At 46.8% G+C, this 6,257-nt stretch overlaps 1 long non-coding RNA gene across 2 annotated transcripts; it reads right to left on the bottom strand.

Moving 5' to 3' along the window:
- Positions 1–3,477, bottom strand: LOC311199116. Of its 2 annotated transcripts, none has more exons than XR_014617729.1 (4): positions 3,416–3,477; positions 2,208–2,347; positions 1,283–1,436; positions 1–253 (listed from the first exon to the last, which is right to left on the bottom strand). It is a non-coding gene; the product is annotated as an uncharacterized lncRNA (long non-coding RNA). The 2 variants fall into 2 exon arrangements; XR_014617730.1 differs by lacking the exon at positions 3,416–3,477 and adding an exon at positions 2,702–2,804.
- Positions 3,478–6,257: the final 2,780 nt, after the last annotated feature.

Raw genomic sequence — 6,257 nt, 5'->3', positions numbered from 1 at the left:
ACATTGATGAAATATTTATTGCTTATGCTAACAGGTTTTTCTGGTATCTAGAAATTAAAGTAAGGATCAGGGTAGTTAATGGGGTGAATCAGCATACGGGTGTCTCAGCTGCTGCTTCCAGGAGGCGTGAGGGAAAGGTGATGCAGCTTCGCAGGTAAAAATAGGTTCTTCTGAGGCTTGCAGCTTTTTGTGGGCAGGTTTTGTGGATGACAATTCTGGATTTTTTTCCCATAAGGGTGTTGCTGTTACGCCTCTGGCAAGGGAGCAAAAAAAAATATTCATGAGGAATGCAAACCAACCCTTCTTCTGGAGTCTTACACCCGTGCCCGTGTGTTTCAGATCAGTGACTGAGTGGCGCGACACTTCCTGGCCACAGCCCAGCCGGTGTCTCCTCCTGGGAGCGGTGACATAAAACATCCTTTGCCTTACATCTGATCAGATGGTTTTCAGCTTAGTGGAGGCCCAGAGGTTTTGCCCTGCTCAGTGGTTGGTGTGAAAAGGCTCTTAAAGGGTCTTGGTTCCATTTCCAAACCCCTTGTACAGCACATTTCTCACTACAGTTACCCTCCAAGAAGATCTAAGTGGGTAATTTGTAATGAGCAGTGTGCTCACGTCCTGCCTTTCTCTACTCTGAAGTTACAGCAAAGGTATTTTTCACATGCTATTTGAAATTATTTGCTGATAATTTCTGCAAATTAAATGCTCTCAGGGGGTTTGTTCCGTACATGTAATATCCAGGGGGCTTCTTGTGTGTCAACAGGACTGAGCTCTCTGGTCTCTCTACCGGGCAGTTGTTAGAGCTGGGTGACAGACAAGGAACTGGGTACACTGAAGTGAAGTGACTCGACCCCAAGTCACGGTGAGAGGTGGGAATAGGGTACAACTGTTCAACCTTAGCAGTTCACTTCATGGGGTAGGGAGCACAAGATAAAATTATCTCTTCATGAAAAGGCACCATAATAATTCAGGGTTGTTTAATTTTTTGTGGGGGAAGGGACAGGTCTATCTTCAAGAACAGTAACTGTTGGTTAGTCGCACCTAAAGCTGGGTTACCCTGTCAAAAGCAGAATGAATGAGCCCAGACTGGCCCTGTATGTCCTCCCCAGTCCCAGCCTCCCTCCCTGCCATCTCTGCTTGTGACCAGGGGTTGATGGCATGTGCCCAGGAGGTACACAAGGCTCATCGGATGGCTGCCAGGCAGCGTGGGGATGGCTAAACCCACCCAGCTCCCCACAAGGACAGCTCTATCTGTCTCCCTGGGTGGAATTCGGTTGACACTGACCTGGGGAAGGGAGGCCGAATCAGACAGAAGCTTCCAGTGGCTCCTGTTCTCTGCCCTTAAGAAATGGGGTTAGAAATCTTGCTCTCTGGTCATGCACTGGGACCCAGGTTGCAGCTGGGATTCTGCTGCAGCTCCGTATGGTCTTGAGGTAGCACTTGGGAAAGAAGCAGAAGCAGTTAGGGGGGGTGTAGGGGATGGCAGGGAATACCAGCTGTCCAAAAGCAACAAGGGGCTGTTTGTTTCTTGGGGGGCCCATGGTGAATGACTGGGTTTTTGAGCATCGGTAATACAGCTTTAAGTCAGTATATCACAGCCCCTGATCTCTTTTGTTCTCACTGTCTCCCTCTGTATACACCCTCAATCAGCATGCTTAACTAGTTCATGCTGCAGCCTAGGAGAGTAGAGAGCATTACCTGGCCTTTGGAAGTCTTGTCTGTTCTCTTCCACCCCTAACCTGTTCTCCCTCTGGCAGCAGGAGTGCCTCTCCCAGCTGCCTGTGCATGAGAGCACAAGTTTCTGGGCTGCTTTTTGCTGGAATGGCCTCAAGTTGTCAGCAGTAATACGGGGAGCAGTTGATTGCATCCAAAAACCAGACATGCCTCTCACAAAGCAGCAGGTGGATCTCTAGGGAGCTAGCGGTTTACTCTCCTGCTAGTCTGCTGAGAAGGAGGAACAGAGTTTCCTTCAGAAAAAGCAGCATCCTGATACATCAAGGAGTTTGTGAGATGGTTGTGGTCATCATTGTGCAGTGGATTTACGAAGTCTGCAGATCTCAGCCCCTGTGTTTCTCTTGCCTCTCTCTACTGAGCACGCAGCTTTCATCCGTATCTGTATGGACAGTGCTCCCCTCCTGCGGACTCGGCAGGCTGTATTCAGGAGGAATGTGGGGGATTGAGGTAAGCAGCTCTCGTGTTCAAAAACTTACCAGGTAGGGAATCCCATATATAACAAGCATGACAGAGGATGCTGCGCTGGCCAACAGGATATAAGCCATGTACGCTTTCACGGTGATAATTAGTTTTTGTCTGTTCAGCGTGGTTTTGTCCTTTTTGGATGGAGTTCCCTCTAAAATGAGAAGAAAGGAATATTCAGGCGTGTTTACAAGCCTCTGAGAGCTCAAAATTTTCTTCATTTCATTTAGGTTGGGCTGTGTTAGGCAGAGCAGAGTGGAGGGAGCTAGGAGCCCTCGTGGGCACGCTTAAACATGGGTAACATCTTGCAAGAGTCGCTGCTTCCATACTCTTTTCTCCTTAACACCCTGGATTCACCAAGCACCCAGGCCAGTGTGTTTGTGGGCAGAAGCAGTACTGCTGTGTGAGACAACTTGGTCAGAGTCATGTGTGTGAAAGCCAGTCTCTTTTCTGCCCTTCACGCCTGCCCTATGCTGCCTCCAGGACTCGAGGGAGGATTGGTACTTACTCTCTGAAGTTTGGTTTCTTTGGCACCTGTGTGGGACGCTCAGACCCTCCGCATAAACTTTCAGCTGGGACAGCTTTGCTGTTACCACACAGTTTGATATCCCTGGCAGAAGCAGTGGAAATAAAAAGGTTTAAAACCAGATGCTTGTTTCTGTTTAAACTGAAGCCCTAGAAGCAGCTGGACGCCAGAGCTACATGCTGGCACAGCTAGGAAAGAAGTGACAGTGTACCCAGCCGTGCACAGGAAAGTACTAGGGATGGTTGTCTTGCTTGCACGCAATTTCCTGATGTACAAGATTTGATGTATGTACTAATATTGGAAATTATATTTACCAAAACCTCCTTGTCCTCCCAAAAAAAGGAGAAAGCAACAGCATGGTTCTAAGCCTTGCAGCTTTTAGTAACGGTAACTCTGGATTGTTACTTTCCCAGATGTCCTGCCAGGCTGACTCCTGTTCTTATCTCTGCCATCAGAGTGGTTCCAAAGAATGTTTATCAGTACAGTGATAGGTGCTTTATATATATAAATATATATAAAAAAATAATGGCTAGGATAGAGTTAACTTGCTTTCTAGTAGCTAGTGTAGGTGTATTTTCTTTTTTTAATAGAAAGGTACAAATACATTTTTTTTTAATCACTGCTAAGGTAGCAGCTATATGAAGTCAAAGACTGCCATCCTCTGGGGTACCTAAACATCTATTTGTGGCTTTTTACCTTTTTCTCGCAGAATATATTTTCTCCAAAACAGTTTTCGGTGGCGTGTTAGTAAAACGGAGGTGTGGCCGACAGCAGGTTTCTTGCCTGCCCTGGTGACAACTTGCAGGCTCTGCAGGGTACATTTCTCTACTGTCCGGTTTGTCCAACTACTGTCCCCCTCTGAGTACAGCACATGTACTCTCACGGAAGTTTGAAGATGGAAGCATTCCAGAGTGATGACTTTTTGGGTTCTGGTTAACTTCCTCTGGGTTGCTGCTGTCCCAGGGGCTGTAAGAAGATAAGTGATGTTAGAAATGGTGTCTTTTAAGTGATTTGCAGTTCTCCTTGTGAAGGTTCAGGCTGGCTCAGTTCATTGTGAGGGATGTACTGCAAGGGAGTTGCAGAGACAGCTCACTGGTAAAGTTACCCTGAGGAAAATTCAAGCAGGTTCCCTGTGTGCAGTCCTTTTGGAGGTTCTTTTTTGACAGGATAGATTTATTCTTAATGCCCAGACACAGTAAGCTGTTACACTCCAAAGGACAACATTCACGCTCTATAGTAACCTAACTACCTCTCTGAGTTGTCAGCCCCTCTGTTTGGGGTCCCTGTTGCTGTTGGGAGCTGAGGCCTTAATGGCTGAGGCCTTAAATCACGGCACTCAGATGTCGAAATCCAAAGTTCTGGATTTTCTGCCTCATTACCGAGGGCAGGTGACACCAGCCATCAAAGGTTACTCTAATTGTCTCTTTGGTTTTCAGCAAAACAGAGCTAAAATTTTTCATGACCTCCCGTACCCTTTTTGGTCAGGTGGCTGAGGAATTGCCGAGACAGCCGAAAATGTTAACTACTCCATTAAGAGCCCCCAAGAGCTTTCCTTTTCTGTTGAGTCCTTACCTTGCAGGATGATGTTCAGGTTTCTTACACTGCCAGATATTCCCGAGGCATTTTCCACATGACATTTGTAGTCTTGGAGGTCTGTGGGAATGGAGCGAAGGATGAGCCACTTTTGGTTACAAGGCACTAGTAAGTCAGTACTACCCTCTTAGTAACTAACTTTAAATGTCAACGTTTTGCTGACAGCAGAGGTGCAAGAATTTAAGGTGAGGCCAAATAGATTAAAGACTTAATTCAGCATACAGGAGTTAATGTACAAAGATAGATTTATTCCTAATATTACATAAATTAGTCTCTTAAAAATCTTTTGCTTCATGCAGGTAGAACTTGCAAGTATGTGAAGAACCCAGTGAAGAACTCACCTTTTCTGCTGAGGTTGCTGTGCGCAAACACTAAGCTAAATATTAATACTGTGAGCATCATCGCACCTTCTCCTGGTAATCTTGAAGCACTTTTTATCTTTACTGCTTCCTTTGAGTAATGTTGTAAAGATGTTTAAGCAGATACTGAGCTGATTAGCAGAGATCCCTGAATAGCTCTGTAATCATACGTTCCCGTTCAAAACTCCTGCACCTTTAACCTGGTCAACACATGGAAGATTTAAAGTTAGAGTCTTAATTCGCTGTAGATTGTGCTAATTTCTAGTTTTGACCTGATCAGGAGAAATGTAGAATTTGTTAAAAAATGGACCTGAAAAAAAAAAATCTCTTCTGTGGGTCAGATTTCCTTTCAGTAGGTCTGTCACGAAGAGATCCTGGTCCTGAGCATGAGTCCCAGAGTCAAGCAGTGAAGCGGATGACAGGGGTGGAGGCAGTGCCTGTGGGGAGATGGGTCCGGGACACACTGGGGTAATGGTGTGTACTCGGGACTGCTGGTTGCCATGGGACTGAGCACATTCTATAATGGGGCTCCATGGCAGCTGTCCCATGCTGAGGGCCAAACACCAAACAGAACCTTTTCCTAAAGCCGCCTCCCCCAGAAAGAGGCCTCAGCAGCCTCCCGAGAGCTGCTGAGGGGCTTCAGCACCATCCCCAGGCCCTTCAGCAGGCACAGTCGGAGCAGGCCAAGGGCGAGCTTTGGTGCATGAGTGCGGCCTAAACACACCATGCCACTGGGCAAGGTAGAACTGGCACCATGTAATCCCTCAGCTGGCACTGCCTGTCCTCACAGGTCTTTTGTAAAGATGGGCCTTACCGCTCGCCTCAGGTGGCCCCGAATCTGGGGAAAGGACAGTGCTGCAAAGGGTTGTGGCTGCTGATGGGGGTTTCCACCAGAGCTCTGGCACAGGGAGAAGCCATGCTGAACTGGCTGGTCACTTCAGGCTTTTTTAGATAATTGAGAAAACCTAAAACTGGTTGGGAACTGAATTTGACCTGTGCTTATCTGCCGGCCTTGGTGCAGGTTGCTCTTAGGAGTTAGGAGGGAGCCCAGGCCGAGCCCACGTGCTACTGGGTGACACGCAGAAGGTCTGAGGGCAGTGTCCCCGGCAGATCAGAGGCAAGGCATAAAGGCAGCCTTCAGAAATAACTGGGGAAATTACCAGGTTTATTGCCAGGTTTAATGAAAAAGTCCTGGTGAGGTTTCTTCAGGCTGTGGGGCGGGTTGTGTTTTGGAAAACCGGCATTTTCTATGTGGACACAAGGTGGCGATGGGAATCACTTTTCTCTCCAAAGCCCTTGGTTCTTCAGTGCTGAATAATCACAGGTTTATTATGTCCCAATCGCAGAAGCACAGAATGTTGTTGTTCGGTCTAAAATAAGAAGCCCTGACATTTCAAACGATGGATTCTCTGGAGACTTGAGAAAACGTTTCCATAAGCGTTGATAATGCCAAAAGACATTTAAGTTCAAAAAGAGAGCAAATGGAGCAGCAAAAAAGGCTGCTGTGTCAATATTTATTTTGCATGCCTCTCTTGTTTAGATATTCGTGGTGGGTAAGGATGGATTTCAGTATAAATATTTAATAT

This window comes from Gallinula chloropus (genome assembly GCF_964237585.1).
Source record: "Gallinula chloropus genome assembly, chromosome: 19".
Classification (NCBI taxonomy): Eukaryota; Metazoa; Chordata; class Aves; order Gruiformes; family Rallidae; genus Gallinula; species Gallinula chloropus.
The sequence above is the reverse complement of the archived record's forward strand: the minus strand, read 5'-3'. Positions and strand labels throughout refer to the sequence as shown.